This window comes from Protopterus annectens, chromosome 11.part0 (assembly GCF_019279795.1).
Source record: "Protopterus annectens isolate FY-2018-M chromosome 11.part0, PAN1.0, whole genome shotgun sequence".
Taxonomy (NCBI): domain Eukaryota; kingdom Metazoa; phylum Chordata; order Ceratodontiformes; family Protopteridae; genus Protopterus; species Protopterus annectens.
This window is the reverse complement of record NC_056745.1, coordinates 1,360,774,609-1,360,794,004: the sequence shown is the minus strand read 5'-3', so window position 1 is coordinate 1,360,794,004 and position 19,396 is coordinate 1,360,774,609.

Below are 19,396 nucleotides of genomic sequence, written 5' to 3'. Positions count from 1 at the left end.
TGTGGAAGTGCTGATACAAAAGGTGAGCCAAAATGGAGATTCATAGGCAGAGGGCAAAAAAATAGTGTGGACAAGTAGTGATGGGAAGGGCTGGGAAACAGACAAAGGTGAGTGAGTGATACACAAGGAAGGGGGAACACCATAACAGGAGATATGGTGGGGTGAGGACCATTTGCCAAGCTGCTCCTGCATGGAACCTAGCCAGAAGTTAGTCACCTTCATGGGTCAGCTCAGCCACCAATGCTCTGTTGTTTGAGGTTATGCAGCTGTGCAAGTCCGCAGCTGCATGAGAATGCACCAGAATGTCACGATCCAGGTCTCAAGCCATTGATCCACCTCAGTCTGACCAGCTTCTACACCTTGTGCCATGTGACTGTCAATGGAGATACATATCCAGGTGACTCAAGGGACACCCCCTCCTCCAGTGCAACTCCCTTATAAGGAGCCTATGGTCTCCAAAGGGGAAACAGAATCAGACTCCATCAACAAGCACTTTAAATAATTTTTCACAGGATAACCATCATCACTCAGCAGAAAGGCTGGTCTGGGACCACAGCGGATCCAGCAGTTGATGGTGAAATCAGTACATACCGAGAAAATACTAGGTGCACACCACTGTGAAGTAAGTGAAACTTTAATAAATAGAGTTATTTTTAAATATGTTTTTAATGATTTTTGGATACATTTTGAATTTTGTGAGGTGTAGAATTATTGAGGTTAAGATTTATTTAATATATAAAAGTTTTTTACAATGTTTGTAAGCATCATTACTAATAGGTTTTTATACTAGGTTCACTGTGTTTTTAAATGATGATTGATGTCTTAATCAGTTCTTTTTTCTGATTGGCTTCATTGCATTTAAATACAGATGGTTTGACTGTTATGATTTAGGTATGAAGAAGCTACCTGGCAGGTAGCAAAAGTGCTTACCTTTTGTGCCTGTGTTATGTTTTTTGTAGCCTTTTATTTATTTATTAAGGTTTCACTTACTTCATCATGGTGTGCACCTAGTGTTTTCTCAGTTTTTCTCTTTGGTGCCTGTTGGTGCACTTTACTGACCACAAGAAACTTTGTTTCAAAGAAATCAGTAAATAACATAGTGGATGTTGCAGTACCACACCCTGCTCAATAGCTGCAATAAAATTACAGAATAAATTAACATAAATAAAGAGAACATGACCACAACAGCAGTGGTCATTATAATATGGTAAACTCCATATGACAGGTACTGTGACAAAACCAGGGTGTAATAGTGGATGATGTGAGTGGATGTGCCCCATTGCTGCTAAATAAGATTGTGGCACAGTTTCTGCATGTCAACCAGTAAGTGTACACTGGACAATGAAGCAAGGGAAAATAACCAAGCTACATAAAGAAATGCACAACTCTGTATAACACAAAAGTGTATGTGCAGTTATCATACACTGGCTGCAAAATGCAAGGGTGTGTAGCATAGGTTGTCACAGTAACACACAGAAAAGGCCTTAGAACACTGACAGGAATAGACATTGGACATATAATCCCTGTAGTAATACTGCACCTTGAAAAAATGAAAAGCAAGTGCAGGGGTACAGAGCAGCATGCCAGTCATCATACTCACACTGTGCCAAGCATACCTGGCACAATTCTAAACAGCAGCAGGTGCACAAATATATTACAAAATGCAGGGGTACAGAACTGCATGCCATTCATCATCCTAATACTGTCCCAGGCAGACCCGGTACAACGATAAACAGTAGCATGTGCATCAATGCATTACAAAATGGGAATCAGATAAGGGCAGTTGCTACCTATCCAATGATAATCAAATGTCTGTAGAACACTCAGCAATAAAAAAGTTAGATAAGATCAAAATGGCAATATTAAGGACAGTAGCACAATTGCAAATGCACTTAAGCATACATCAGTTATATAAGCAACAAACACATATGCAATTGTTAAATTCTGTAATAGTTGTCCAAAACTGGGAAGTATTGTATCAAGGAGATGAAGCAAAGTTATACAGGTATGACAATGATATAGTATAGTTGCCCTGATACCTAGAGTGTCTTGCCTGCCTTTTATGACATTAATCTTGTTTTCACCTATTTCATCTCAGTCTGAAAACACGCACGCACACACACACACACACACACACACACACACACACACACACACACACACACACACACACACACACACACACACACACACACACACACACAATAATGGACAGGGCAAAACTATGGACACCAGAAACAGCTTATGTTCTCCTGGTTCCAGGTTATATGCTGTAAACATTGGAAACCTCATGCTCATCAGCAAATCTTTAAGATTCCTTTTCGCAGCCAAGCTAACTGCTCGGATTTCAACCTGAAACTTTCTTTAGTGCAGTTGCTTCTCTTTCCTTGCTTATATGCCACATAAGAAGTATAACTGCAAGGCGAAAGTGAATTTAGACACTCTGAATTAGGCATGGATGAGTTACCATCCTTTCCATCAGCCTTGCAAGAATCACTGGATGGGTCTCTTCCCTCTTCAGCACTTCAACTCCAGTCTTCAGAAAAAAACGATGTTGCATACAGTGGATATTTCTTCTCTAACAGCTACAGCTTTCAGGAGATCATTTCCAAGACTTTGGGTAAGGAAATCAAGCACTGTCAGTGCAATTGCAGATCTCACCAATGCCCTTGAACAAAGGTCATAGGTTTATGCGGCCCGTTTGGAGGATGTGGAGCATCAGATATCTTTTCTCCTTGACTTTGGTCAGATCCTGAGGACTTGAGAACCAGGGAATAAAAATCTCAGGAATAATATTAGAATATTAGGTCTGTGGGAAGGAGTAGAACAAAAGATATGATGTGGTTTCTTCATTCATGACTGTCCACTACTCATGACCTTGATGCATCTGTCAAATTAATGATGGAAACATCATTGATTTTTGCCATGTCTTTCATCTTCAGATGCCCCTCCCAGACTAGTAATAGTCTACATTTTATCATATCATCAAAAAATAAAGGTTTTGTGGGTAGCTTGGACAAAGAAACATATCAATTATCTGGGCCGCAGAGTGTGATTTGGTAATGACTTTACAACAATGTTCATGGCTAAGAAGAAAATGTGGTTTCCCCTTGCTGCAGTGCTTGAAGAAAAAATGAATAACAGCCCCACCATTTACCCAGCTAAGTTGTGTGTCATTCATTCCAATGGCATCCATGTTTTTCACCATGTGGATGAAGCGGTGGCATATCTGAAGAAGCCAGCTTGACAGAGCTTCACAGTAATCTGTTCTCCTCTCTCCAGATTGGAAACATTCCAGGTCAGAGTCTGTATGTCAGTCTCATTCTTCTGCTGAGTCACCTTCACGAATAATGAAGATTGTTCCTTTGGATGGCTACGTAAACCTGATGTTCTGAGCAGCTCTCCTGTCAGACTTTTATTTATATGTTTGTGCACTCAGTGGATTATCTTGACAGTTCTTTGCTTTGTCAGGCATCGGCATCCTTTTCATTTCTGTTTTAAAGATCTGGCTGCACCATATTTTCTATTGAGCAGTGAGAACTGTGGGGCTATATGGGGTTTATCTCTAAGCTAACCCTGCTTTTGTTGACTACTGCATTACTTCAGTGGTTGAGGGATGTTAGAGGGTTTATTCCCTCTTAATCTCAGGTGACAACTGTTTTTTGTATATAGTTATTTGTTGCTTGTTATCCAGTTTCATGTTATCTCATGCCGGTATTTCTTAGTAGTGCCATTAGATGTGCTTTTTAATTCTTAGTTTTATCAGCTCATGAAAGCCTGTGTACGGGGTTTGTTTTTTGAACAGATTTACATCTTTGCTGTCTTTAGTTTCTTAATTATTTTAATAGGGGTAATGAATTTAACTGTATCTCAGAAAAGAACAGACCCTGAGCTCACTGCCAGAGGGTTAAGCGAGCTTGGTTATAGACCTCGGTTAGAAATTCTCTCCCAGATATTTTTTTTTCATAGGAGATCAGCCTTTCTGCCACTGAGCTTGCAACGTTCTTGGGGGTATACTATACTGTCTTTTTTCATTTCATCCTACAACCAAGCATAAAGTAGTAGCTATGTTAATCAGAAATAGCAGTTCTCAGATACATTTTATAGGTGGTTTCCTCCCTTGCAGGAAGCAATGTTGCAGGAGCTACTTTTAGTGTTAATGGCAGGGTAATAACTGTAGTATCTGTTTATTTGCACCTATCAGCCAGTATTAAGGAAGTCAATTGTCTTTTTATGTATATACAGGATATTAGCAAGGGGTCCCTTATCTTAGCTTGGGATTTCAATTGTTTACTTGTGCTGCGGTAGCGTTGTCGCCTTACAGTAAGACGCTGTCCGGTTCGATTCTCAGCTAGAGCGTCTTCTGCGTGGAGATATGCATGAATGGGCATACCTTCGTTGAAGGTTATGCATCAGGGCTGGTAACTCGGCATGTAAAAATCAACTACCAATCATTAGTGGACCGGAGTTCTGCTGTGGCAACGTCTAACTGGGAAAAGCCGAAAGACACAAACAAACTTGACCCCTCAGGTACTACACCTCAGTGGTCCTTTGTTTTAATGCTGTAGTGAAGTGACTTAAAAGACTGTGCAATGATCTGACCCTAGTTAGTCTTGCTCATTTCTTGGGGCCTGTCTGCATTCGATAAATACATCATTCCTCATGATTTGACATTGGCATCAGAATTAATACGATTGACATAGGACACATACTCCTTGATTCCTCCTTTGACTTAAAGGTAGTTCCCTGCTCATACTTTGACCATGATACCCTTGAAATTTATTTTCTATCATGGGAACCTTTATCCTTGAAAGCTTGTTGACTTTATTCCTTTTATACAAGGCGCCCAGAATTCTCACTGTCTGTGCTAAACTCGGGATTTTTTTAGTATTTATTCCCTACAGGACTATTCTCGTCATTTGCTGTGCGATTCCTATAAATAATTCCTACATGCCAAGCTGAGAACATGGCTGGTGGGGCTTTGGAGGCAGTGGCATAGAGATTCACAATCTCTGCAAGAACCATGCCAAAAAAAACTCTGGTGGAACAATCTTTAAATAGGTGTCACTCTCATTCTTTAGCACAGGTGCAGTCTGAGATCAAAACTAAGATTCAAGACATTATCAATAAGAAAACTGAAATAGTCCTAGATAGATTGTGCCTTCAATATTATTAAGTTGCTCCCAGTGTATTTTAGATTGGCTCATAAGTCTAAAAGGAATTTAACCCTTCATACCATGCTGGTAGCTAACATTCAGGTTACAGCCTCATTCTCCCTGTCTCTGTCTTTTAATGCTATGTTGATATGTTTCAGGGCATATTATCACAAAATTTATAGCAACCCTGAGTCCCTTTTGCATACCTCCTGTCAGCAATTTACTTTGTTTACTGTGTTGTCTACCCTTCCTACAATATCTTCAGAGCAAACATAATCTCTCAAGACTCCTATTTCTCACAATGAACTCTCTTCTGTTATTGAGGGATTGAAAACTCAGAAAGCCCCAGGTAGTGATGGATTACCAGCTGAAGTATATAAACAACTCCTGGCTCCATACCTTAATCTTCTCATAAATACATGTCACTCAGCGCCGTCTCCGTTCTTGATTCCAACATCACAGTGGCAGTCATTTTTAGTACTTCTATGTAATCCCACTAAAGACCCTTCTTCTCTTAGGCTAATTTCTTTGCTTATTGTAATGAGAATAAAATACATATGGGAATATGAGAAGTCAGAATAACTCCTCTGTTGCCTTCTACTGTGCATCTGGATCAAGCTGTATTTATCAAAAGCTGTTCATCTTGGTCTCACGTTTTAAGGATGGCATCATGGCTGGAGAGAAGTTATATTCATCATCTTGCTGCAGCACTGCTGTCAATAGAAGTGGAGAAGACATTTGACAGCATCAGATGGGACTACTCATTTGAAGTCTTTACATTTGTTTATTTATTTATTTATTTATTTATTGTCATTTGTTACCTGAGTTAATCCAACTGAGTCAGTGGCCCATTTTCAGTGGAGACCCAAGGAGAAAAGCTTCAGATTCAGGTAACAATAACACAGAAGTATAAAACTATCACAGAAGAAGCTATGTTTACAATGATATAGTTTCAAGTAGTTATTCATTGAAGAGTTGGAAACACAGTATTGTTCAAGATGCAGAAAAAAAATCAGGTACATAACATCAAATAAGTTCAATATGCCAAAATATATACAGGTAACAGCTGGAAACTCCCTGTTTAGAAGTATATACACGAAGCAGGGAGTAGAGTAAAGAAAGTAAAAGAAGTATTTGAGAGACAAGTAGGAAAAAATAAGGATATATGCTTAGAGTGAGGAAGAAGAATGGAAGAGGAAGAAATTATTTCATTTTCCCACTCTGCTTATTGAGGCAATTGTTGATTTGTTTCAGGAAGCAACAGCAGTAATCTCAACTGGCCTTTTTTTCTCAACCTCTTGCTTTGCATAAAGGAGTTGGGCAAGGGTGCCATTAAGCCCCCTCCCCCCTTTTATTTGTTGTAGCTATTGAGGTTCTAGTGCAAGTTCTATAGATTAAATTTGACCTGAGCTGGTCTCCCACATCATCTCCTTTTGCAAGGGCAGTAGCTCCTTTTGCAGATAACTTGCTCTTGTTTAAACTGGATCCACTAAAAGACCTATCAGCATGTTTGAATTTCCTTAGAGACTAGCAGGTATTTTCTGGATATAAGGTTAACCCTTCTGAATCTATATTAATTTGCCATGGCATGAATGACTTTTATTGGGGTAAAAGATATGAGTTAATAGTGAGTCCATCCTCTTTTAAGTATCTACTTATAGCCTTTACTCGGATGCTAGTGGAAACTAGAGATGTAAGTGTAACTTAATTGAGCAGCAAATGGCTGGTCGCCTACAGAAATGGGTCACCTGGAATGTACCATTTGAACTGAAACTTGCCCTTGCAGGGTCTCCTCATTCTGATACCTTCCACTACCCTTCAGAAGGGGGGCAGAACCATCAAAAAACTTGTTTGGCCACCTTCCTTCTCCAGAGGAACTTAGGTTCCAGTTACTCTTCCTAGGTGAATGATGGTCTCCTCCTGCCTAGTCTGAAAATTACATATCGAAGTGCTGTACTGAAATTGTATGGACACTTATGTATCAGGGTCATCTGTGTCATGAACCCTACTCATGGCAAACTCTCTTTATCTGAAGTCCCATTTACCTCATCTCTCCTGGTGGGCCTTAATGAATATCCTAGGTAATTTATTCTTTTTGCTATAGCTCATGTGTATTACTCTACACCCTATTCAATAGCCTTCATTTCCCTGCTACACCATGCAGGAGCCTTTCTGCATTCAGCCATTGCAAAAGCCATAACCACTGGCCAAGAGAAACACAAAGTGAAAATGATGTCTGAAACCAGTGATGCATACTGACAGACATCATGACAGTCCAGCTAGAGTTGATAAGTGTAACTCAGAAACAGTTAACCAAAATGACTTTATTAGAATAACAGTGGTGCTCTAAGGCCATTAGTTGTGCAGTAAAAGCCATGGGCACTATTGTGGTGCTGACCATGGTATAGGTAGTCCTACAGCATATGGAGCAGTGAATTAAATGGAATTATAGTATAAAAGATAAAAACAAGGTGACTGCAGCAGCTATGAAGGTCAGTAGGTGGGGACACAGAGCTCCTTTACTGCATAGGAGGGGGTTCTACAGCAATCTGCATACACAAGGACCGACAACGTGTGGGGGTTATGAACAGAAAGGACACCAGGCCTGTCTGTCCTCAGCCTACCTCTGGGACTACATAATACCAGGGATTACTGGATTAGATGTTTTGGGTGGCAGTACAAATAGGAAAGCTGTACTGGAAGGAACACACTCTGACACAGAGGTCCTGATAATATACTCTCAGAAAAGGGGCTGGTTGGGATAGGCACACTGTTATATGGGTCAGGCTGCAAAGGTCAGGGCTACAAAATTGTATATGCGTTTCACAGGTAGGCAGGCATAACAGAACAGTGACATAGGTCTGCTGCAGGGTCATTGACATGGTCCACCATACCCACACAAATGCTCAGAGAATAGGTATGGGTGGAGGACTTCCATCACAGACCAGCCTCATTGAAATGGAGAAGTCCTTGGTGCCAAAGGCTGGGAACAGGCATAGGACACTGATACCCGGAGGAGGCCTAGATGGGGAAGCTAGGCTGATTGTGACCATACTTGTGTCAGTCAGGAATATACCAGACTACTACGTCCATTTGCCTCTACCAATGTATGGTGGTGCACTACTTATCATCATCATCATCGGCCCCCTTTTTCTCATTTTCTACATGGGGTCAGGATATCATGTTAACTGTTGCCATCTCTCTTGATTCAGTGCCACACTCCTACCATCTTCAGCACTCATGTCTGACTGTCGCAGATCTTCTTTCACACAATCCATCCACCTCTTTGCAGGATGTCCTCGTTTCTTCTTACCTTCTTCCTGTCTGTCCCAAATCTTCTTCACCAGATTCTCTTCTGCTTTTCTGCACATGTTTGAACCACTGTAATCTTGATATTTTCTGCAACTGGAGATACTTTGGCTTCTGTTCTTATGTCCTCATTTCTTCATCTGTCCCACAGTGTGCATCCTACCACCCTTCTCAGGTACTTCATCTCCATCACCTCTAGCCTCTTCATCTGTTTTGCCTTTACTGCCCAGATTTCTGTACCATACCGTAGTACTGGTCACACCACTGTCTTATACACCTTACTTTTCAACTTCTTTGGCATTCTTCTGTCACAGACTACACCTGACACTCTATGCCAGTTGGCTGCAGGCCCTCTAATTCTAGATTGACCTCGACATTTGGACTTCCTTTTTCCTCAACCACCCCTGCCAGATACTTGAAGGCATTTACCTATTCCACTGTCTTCCATTCTATCTCAGTTCTCAGCTTCTTCTCATTTCCCCAATTTGTTGCCATTACCACTGTCTTATCTGTGCTTAGTTTCATCCCATGTGCCTTCAGTTTTGCATCCCATTCCCCTATCCTTTACTAAAGTTCTTGATCAGAGTCTGCCTTTAATGTCACATTGTCTGCGTAAAGTAATTTTTGATCTGTCCCCTCCAACCTGTCTGCTAATGTAGTCCATCACCAGTATGAACAGCAGTGTGCTCATAGCTGAACCCTGGTGTACACCCACTCCCACTGGGAATCACTCTATGAGGCCAAACACTGTTTGTACTTGAGTTGTTGGATCTTTGTACATAGCTTGCACTAATTCTGCCAATGTTTCTGGGACATGGAACCACCCCAGTACTGCTCAGATCAGCTTTCTTGGGACCTTGTCATATGCTTTCTCCAACTCTAGGAATGCCCAGTTGGACTCTTTCCTCATCTCTAGCTTCTTCTCAACTATCTGTCTCACTGCAAACATCATGTCAGTTGTGCTGCATCCTGATCCAAATCTGAACTGCTCAACTCCCATCTTACATTCTACTACTCTGTGTATCCGTTTATCAATCACCCTCTCCAGAACTTTCATGCAGTGTGATAGGAGTTTGATGCCTCTGTACTGCCCACAGTTATGGATGTCCCCTTTGTTCTTGTACACTAGCACAAGTATGCTTATTCTCCAGTCATCTGGGATACTCCTTTCTATCCACTCTCCTATGAGTACCCTCAGGAACCATTTCTCCCCTATCTCACCCAGCATCTCTGTCATGTCTGCTGTGACTTCATCTGAGCCTGCTGCTTTCCCTGACTTCATTTCCTTAATGCTGTTCTTACTTCGTCTAGGGCTCCTCATTTTCTATCACTGTAGGCTATTTCTGGGGCAGTACAGCTTCTGTGGCATTTTCTTCATTCAGAAGCTGCTGAAAATACTCCTTCCATCTGCCTTTGATGCCCTGTGGACTAATGAGCAGGTTGTTGCTGGCATCCCTTATGAAGGGTGTCTGACTAACTTCTTTATCTCTCTGTCTTTGTCTTGCAACCTGATATAGTTTCTTTGCACTTTATACTATCATGAGCTTTCCAGTGGTACACCTTGCCACATCTCTTCTGCAAACACATCATGGATACCACCAAATTGCATATATCTTCATTCTGTTTGTAATATGTATAGCTGTTGTAAAGGAACATGGGATTGCAACATGTGTTCATTTATACACACAGTTGTTTTTTCTATCTCTCTGCCTTGCTCTTTGCCTTCACAAGTGCTACAGGGATTAGGTCAGCATAGCAGTACAAAACATGATGTCAGTGCAGCACTGGTTTCTTATGGTGACGACAACCTGCTCCACCGACACTTGTGGTGATAACGGACAAGCACCCATACCACCTTGAGCCATAGCTGGTTCATCTGGTGTCCAGCCACACTCCCAGATCTGAGAACCTTCAACACTAAGCTGAACTGAACAAAAAAAAAAAAAAAACCAGTTAATTTTGTGATCTGCTGCTTCTCTCTGCTCTCCTAAAGAGGAGTACCAATCATGCCTTCACACTCCATGTGCGTGCAAAACAAATTGGATCTGTTGATTGTGCTCCCTAATGTCTTGTGCCCAGGAAAGCTGCTCTCTTTGCCTCACCTTAACTATACTTTTGATGACACCCCGGTATTCATGGAGAGACAGGCCATCTTTGTCAGCCCATCACAGTATGCACAGTACTTATATCACATGCCCCAGAAGGAGACAGTGCTGCAAATGCAGACCGTGTACAAAGCCCAAGAGAGGGGCGTGTTTCTGGATTTCAGTATTACAACACCTGCTAAGCCTTAGACCTTACAGTCATTAATCAGCAGATGTGCTAGTCAGTGATTCAGGCATAGAGAGATATCACCCATGTCATGTTGCAGATGATTAACGTGATGCGTGTCATACACAATGAGATATGTGAGCGCCTACAGCTTCTTAGGTTTATAGATTCATAGGTTAGTACTAGGCTAACTTCCCCTGCAGGTCATTTTAAGCCTAGAATGCCAACTTGGCATATAAGAAATGCAAACACATACACGCACACTCATGCACACACACACACACACACACACACACACACACACACACACACACACACACACACACACACACACACACACACACACACACACACACACACACACACACACACACACACACACACACACACACACACACACATATGCTGAGGCACACACACACAAACACATATATATGCTGAGGGTATCAGAGGGGCACTTTGCACATATTACTTCCACCATGGGTCTACTGACTTAGCAGGCATGATCATGACATATGTAACACACATAAGCCACAATCCCAGGGCATGGCTCCAAACCTGTTATATACTCTTCCTGAGCCTGTTACAGCTATTAGAATGCCCATGGTGGTCAGCACACCTAGATATGGCTATCTTCATGCACAAAGCCACCACTCCTCTGGCTCTGTTGGGGGTACACCCCACAGCTAGGGTTGCCACCTTTCACTGTGGCTGAAATCAAACCATGGTCATCCCTCTTGCACCCTTCTCCTTCCCTCTCCTCACCCATCTTCTGCCCATTCATGCCATCCATAGGCACATCAAGGGGAGGAGGAGGAACATCCTCTTTTCCTGGTTTGTAATGCTTTTTTTAAAGAAAAGCATAGTTAATCTGTCAATTTAACAAGTTTTGAAGTAGAAAACTGGAGTTCGTACAGTGTTTTCTTGACTACCAGGCAATCATTTTGATTCCCAGATATTCCAGAAAAAACATATAGATGGCAATCCTACACACAGCACAGGCTCAATTAAGTGATGAAGTGCCACATCATTTCTGCCACCTACTGATAATGAGCCTGCAATGACACAATGAGAATGGCCTCATGGATGTGGCCTCCGTGGTGGTCCTACACATCATACAACAAGGCATATCATGATATTGTAAGTTGCAATGTGATGCTGACTCTGCTATTTCCCATTATAGTGTGATGACATCAGGAGTGTCTCTAAATTACCCTCAGACCTTTTCCTCTCATCACTTAATGCAGTGTGTTAATTTTTTTCTGAATCCAGAGTATAGCATTGTAGCTGGAATAAATATTTTTAACAATTGCAGTAAAATGCCAGAAAAAATAGTGAGTGCTGAATATTAACAGTTGGTCAGTAATTATGTGCATATGGCTGTAACATTTTTGGCATGTTTTCACTTTCCTTCAAGAAGTATCCTACATCATAGATTAACTTCAATGTGCTCTGACTTACAAGAACTAGGGCCAGTTATGGTTTAAGTATAGTCTGGGCCCCCTAGCTGTTTTCAATCCATGGGCCCCTTATCCCTACACACGGCCACACCTCCTATCTTGATATTTTGTTGGACCACAGGCACACACACAAACACACATGCACACACCAAACACTGCGTATGCAGAGGTTGTGAAGACTTGCATTCACATAAATGTCATCTATATATTAAGAGACCATGACCCCAATACAGAGCAGAATAAAGAGAAAATTTGTAAAATAGCACTGTCCTATTGAGATTAAAGGAGGCTGGTAGCTTGAACCTGTGTATGCCATGAAGTTATAATCATCAATGTGAAACTCCTAGCCAGCTACCATCTACAGTTTGTAATACTAGCCAGGATGCCTGCTAGGTAAAATACTAATTCTAACTGCTTGGTTTTGTATACTGCTGCATCATACCTCTTAACTGTACAGATTTTCACAGAATGTCCAGATTTTTGCCTCATATCTTTAGTCTATTACACATACAATTTCTGTTTTTCTGTCAAATCATCGATGAATGAAGTCACTAAATAATGACATGCATTTGAGTTTCAGTCTTCATATCCTCCAGAAAATGCATGCTAACCAAAAATCATGTTATTCTAGCAAATTTCTAAGAGCAAAATTTAAAATCTGTCCATATTTTTAGCCTCTCCCTATTATTTTATGCTTTGTCCAGATTTCTGGAGCTAAGAGGTTGAAAGGTATGCCTGCCATGCATGAAATCCACGTCTGAATCTGCTCCCCACTCTATTTTCTACTTTTTTTCTTCTCATCCTCTAGCTTCCATTTATGATTTGTCCTATTAAAAGTTAAAGCCTATGCTGTCCCTTCCCTTTCTGCTGTAATCTCCCACTACTTTGCTCAAACCTTGCAACCTAATTTCCTGAATTCTGTTTGACCTCATCTTTCCACTTTTTTTCTGTTTTGTAAGCATTATTTCAATATTCCTTCCCACTGGTTTCCGTTGTGTTGAGCTTGTCTGAGTCCTGCTGTCTTTCACTAACTCCCCTCCATACCCTGTACCTCTGTCCTTTGCTGCTGTTACTGCTCACCATGCTATGAAGACAATCATGTTATTTTCTTCTTAACTACATGGTGATTAATAAGGACCAGCCCTGAAAAAGACCTGCAGTATTTTGTTCCTCTTACTCACAGCTCTCTGCAGGTAGCTTCTAGATGGCAAAGCATAGTAAATGAAAAGGGTGTTTCTTCCTTTCCCAACAAATATGTCTACACATGCTTACATAGAAATAGGAATAAAAACATCATGGATGGACTGGATGGCACAGTGGTGTAGCGGTAGCACTGATGCCTCACAGCAAGGTTCGATTCTTGGCTGGAGTGCCTTCTGTGTGAAGTCTGCATGTCCCCCCTGCATTCGTGTGGATTTTCTCTGGGTGCTCCAATTTCCTCCCACATTAGAAAGACGTGTTTCTCCCTGGGTCTCTGATGAAAACTGACTTTGTTCCAAGTCGAACTTTCCTGGTTAACAAATGTTAAATAAATAAACATCAACCAGAAGCATCTCTCTCATATACACATAGAAAGACACCTGAGAAGCACCAGCTTCAACCCCCTGCATTTAAATGTATTTCAGCTTTATTGTTAACCAACAGGTTATCTGACCATATCGACCAACTTGAATGCAACAACTTTTTTACTTGGCTAAGCTCAACAAGGCTCTCTGGACTAGGACCTAATGTGTGCACCAGAGAAGTGTGCTGTGATATCCTTCATTCATTCCACCTGGAGGAAGAAGCATTTTTATTGCTATTGCTCCATTGTTTCACTGGTCACATTTCTATTAGCCCACCTGTAAAGAAACATCCTTTCCCTTTATTTATTTTATTAGCTCCCCTTCCTTTTAATTGAATCTTACACCATTCATTTATTAGTCACTCATGCCTCTAAGATTTTTTTTCTAACCCATTTCTCAATGTATTGCTTTCAACACATTTTTCCTTCCTTTTGATATCTCTTTCACATGGTGCCTGCCTTTTGCCTTTTTCATTGCCACATTGTTATGTCATATCCCGAGGTCATTCTTAATCATGTTCATACAATTCAGTATTGTGTCTGAGTGTATATAATTCCCTGGATTTTTCAAGAAGCATTGCTGTGTCCATTCCAGAGAAGAGAAAATATTAAACTACTACTAATAATATTGGGACATAACTTTATGTAAACTATTACCAGTTGCAGAAATTGAATAACATCTCATTTACATTTGTGAACACCTTTATGCAAAACTGACATTATGTTCTAGGATAATTCTATGCCAGTGTTGTAGGAAATAATTGTCATTAATGCAAGTTTACATGAACTGTCAAGGTTAATTTGAAAACATTGGAACTGTGGTCATTAAATGGTTTCAAAATACTTTTTTGAATTAAGGCAGACCAGGGAATTACATTTTTCAAGTGCTAAAAGAAAGCAAATAAACTGGAATCTCTAACAATACTGCATCAGCAAATATACTTTTGTAGTGCGTGGAGTACGCTAATTAAACTCCGATATGAAGAAAAAGACAAATCAGTTAACCACTAGAGTGGCACAAGAACTGATGTTAACAAATGTTAAGCACCTCCTGCCAAAGTTGTTAAGGTCAGGTCTCAGACTATGCAGTAAAATCTGCCAGTACAAAGGACAGCGGCAGAATAAAATATTTGTTTCTACGTTCTCTTTGTTGGTAACATGTACCTGACTTCCTGTTCTTAAAAAGTTACTAGAATAACAGGATGTGTGTTCACCTACATTTTCTGAAGGATACAAAGTCTGAAACTTAAAAGTAAACTATTATTTAGTATCTTCAATCCTCAGTAATTTGTTCAAAAATGATGGACTTCATGTGGAACAGACTCAACATATGAGGCAAAAATCTTGACATTCCGTGAAAATCTGGACAGTTGAGATTCATTGAAGGTGATTGTAATCTTAAAGGACAGTCTCGGAATGCCTTTCTGACGGCACTTGCTAAGTGCTTTATGGGTTTGAAAGACGGTAGTTGTATTTTTTTTATTTTATTTATTTATTTTTTACTAGTAGTACGTGGAGCAAATAAAACTCCATGCACTACAAAGAATTAAGAGCAGGTCACCAATGTTACTAACTTAATATTATGTTTTCTGGACATGCATGCTGTCGAGGTGTCGAGGTGAATTTCTTGGCATACATGTCTCAAACACATAATAAGGCGATTAGCATCTGTGACCTGCTCATAATCCTCTGTCTTGGAAGTTCTTGAACAGGGAAATAAATTATACTGCTAAGCACCTATTTTTTTCTTTTTTACATAAAATGGTACTACCTTGTAAAAGGAGAGTGTCTCTTATCAATCTTATATCTTTAGTTAGATTTTTCTTTTTCATTTTAGTGATACTGTGCATAAGTGTCTGGTCAAAAGATAGAGTCAGTCTACAAATTTTTGTACTGTGAAAGCATAAAATATTAAAACACAGCTTCGGCAACTCATCTGCATGAACAGCTCACAGTATCAGTCCAACACAGTGGGCAGCCTAAATCCATTAATCTGTTATTGTATTGGTTACTCTGCAGTCAGTCACACAGTCTCTCACATATAGAAAGTAGCTGTTAATATGATTTGAGTTCATGTGTTGGATGTATTAGTTTAACGAAGAATGGTTGTTAACAGGGCTGGCCTTAGCAGAAATGGCACCCTAGGCGAAGTAGTGCTCCAGCACCCCTTAAGTCCCACCCACACCATACTCATTAAACACCCCTATTTGAGCCACACCCACAGGAAGGTCACTCCAAAAAAGCCACTCCAGTCATTTCCTTAAATTATTTAAATGCAAAGGAAGAAAAATATACCTTGTAATGTAGTTAAACTGCAGCTACCCTTGCGTACACATTTTCTACTTTAAATACCAGAGCTAGATCATGGTCAAACAGGTCCCTAGGCAAACCTCTACCCTCCCCCCAAGCAGCAGCCCCCTCCTCAGCCATTCCAATTTTCCATTATTTGGCTAATTCTCACCAGTTACCATACGCACTATTCAAATTTATCAGTGTGCATACTGTTCTCTTATTTGCTTCTACAGTTATTACAGATATTGAATTAAAATAGCATAGATAGCCATTTGCTAAACAATACAGTCTTGCAATGAAAACAGATTTAGCATGAGCAGTAAACTTCTCCGTCCCTGAAACTCACATTTATTGAAATAGCAAAACTCACATTAATTGAAACGCCATGAAAACCCACATTCATAGAAAACGCATCTCGCCAGTGGAGGATTAAGCTTACCTGTGCACTGTTTTCAAACAATAGGCTCTTGCATACAGTTTTAGAGCCATGCATACATGTATTTATTCTTTGATTCACCTTCCTGATTGTATTAAATTATATTCCTTGTGTAGTACAGCACCACTTGTTAGAATGTGTTTTACATTTGTAGTTTTAAACATTCTTTTAATAAACAATGAAAAAATATATGAACCAATAATGACAAAACTGCCCAATTCAGAACATTTCCATCATAAAAGTCTACTCAAACTTCTGTCATAACAATTAACCATTATCAGTAAATATGCACAATCTCTGCAGAAGTAAAAGCCATCTAAATAATTCCACATTAAAGACATCTATAACTAATGAAGAGGTTGCTGCTAGCAAAAAACTTTATACTTCATTGTTTCATCTACAAAGTGGCTGTTGCTCTTGAAGAATAAATTGCCAGTGTTACATTAAAAAATGATAATCTAGAAATATTGCAATAGGGAATGGAGAAAACTGACAACAGGTTCATAGTTACTAGTTGTCTCCTCCAAAGGAGGACATTCTCCGGACTGCAGCATCAACTCCCTTTGAAGTACAACATAGTACAGTATCAGCCATCCATCTATATACTGTGGGAGAAGAACCCACAGCCTTCGCAGCAAAAGCAAGTACACTACCTGTTGTGCTAGTGACGATGCAAGCAGCCTTTGTATAAGCAGCACTAAATTTCTCTTCCCCTGATGCACTCAGCTTCTTGTAAAATCCACTTGACATTTAACTATAGCTTAACTATAGCTCTCAACTTTGCAGCACAAGAAATCTGGAAAAAGTCAAAATGCACTAGGTAGGGGGACAAAGGCCCAAAACCAGGGACACATTTTAAACATTGCTTGTACAATCTTAGAAAGTTGCAAGAATAAAATGCTTTCTGTTACCATGCATTTCCTGAAAGATAGGAAGACTGAAACTGATGGCTATCATTATTTAGTGAATTCAGTTCTCACTAATTTGCCAGAAAACCACAAATTTTAAGAGGAACAGACCAAAAATATGAGCCAAACATTCCAGACATTATGTGAAAATCTGGGCAGTTGAAAGCTATGGACTCAACTCCTTGCATTACAATCGGTGGTATGGTTAGAGAAGTCAGGCTGTTAGTTCTTGTACCTAAGCTACAGGGCTTGAGCCTAAGTAACACACACATTAGCAAACACACACACACGCACACACGCACACACACACACACACACACACACACACACACACACACACACACACACACACACACACACACACACACACACACACACCTTACTTGAAAATGAAGCAGCAAATTCCATCTCAGCAGCACCTTGAGCAATTTCAGAAGCTCCATCTCGGAAGCAGCAATTATAATTCCATCTCAGCAGTGTTTTAAAATTGTGCGGGAGGAACAGGATGTCTGCACGCACACACACACACACACACACACACACACACACACACACACACACACACACACACACACACACACACACACACACACACACACACACACACACACACACACACACACATGACCTGACCAGAAGAACAGGATGTGATGCTATGGGACCACTCCTTTCGCCTCCCCCCCCATGGTTCCGGCACTCTTTGATCACATAATAAGAAAGTAACTTAATTAAAATTGCACCCTTTACGTGGCCGGACTGTATAACACCCTAGGCGGTTGCCTAGTTTGCCTATGCCTAAGGCCGGCCGTGGTTGTTAAGTAAATACTTTCATAGAACCAGTAACTTTCACAAAAGTTATCATTTATTCAAATAGTCTGGTTAGTTCTAAAGCTGCTGAGCATGTATTAAATCAGAAAACTTCAGCCAGTGCCGGTTCAATTATATTATAGGGAATGCATGAGCATAATGAAGAATTCAACACTTAGCAGAGTATTTGGGGTGAGCGTTTTACTTTTGGAATGCAGGCTGGTCTCTTTATTTCCCTCTTTCGCATTTTTTTTGGCAAGACAAAACATTTGTGGTCTGCTGATTTGCTTACTAAGTGTTGGAAACAGCAATGCTGCAGGTACAGTATGGTTTTGAGCATTTTATCTTTTCTTATTAATGAGGTCTTTTAAGAAAACTAAACTATAGCTAAAATAATCATTCAGCATATTGTCAATGACACATTATGCTCCAACCCTGCCACTGTTTTTGACATTTTTTTACTATGTCAGCAGGGTGCTGTTGATTGTATTTGCAATGTTACTGAGATAGTGAATGATTGTCCTGATGGACCTATCCATCTTGCAACAGGTCATAGGCAGGTAGTTAGGGAGCCTTGTTTGCCATTACTAGCAGTGTTCACCAAGCATGTGAATTAAACAGACTGACATGTCATCTATCATTATTGCTTCTCAAGTCTGGCAAGTCTTAGAGTACTAGTTAGTCTAGTGAACAGCTGCATGAGGTCTTACCCTTTGATTATATCAAACATAACAGAAATCATATAGCTCCTGTTAACTAGGTCCCACCACTACACTGCTGAGTTGCTGATGATGTGTTTGCTGTTTGTTTTATTGATGTGCTGAAATACCTGAACATGCATCACTGCAGTACAGATGTATTTTACAAAGTAAAAAGGACCTTATCATAAATGCAAGCCAGCCTGATGGGTCCCCTTGAAGCCATGAGCCCTAGGGGCCACACAAAATGACGCTTGGCAGATTACCTTCTGTAAATCTCATCACAGGCAGCAAGGTGGAATAACAAAACTGGTTACATCACCTTCTTGACCAGGATCATGTTACTGATCCTGAGTATGCCATAACCTGAGGAAATCTGCATGCCTCTTATAAGAACAATCTTTTAAATTTTATATTTTATATTTGTCTGCAATATAAAAGTGGGATACGAATTATCACTTGCATTAATGCAAAAATGACTTTGAATGTAGCACA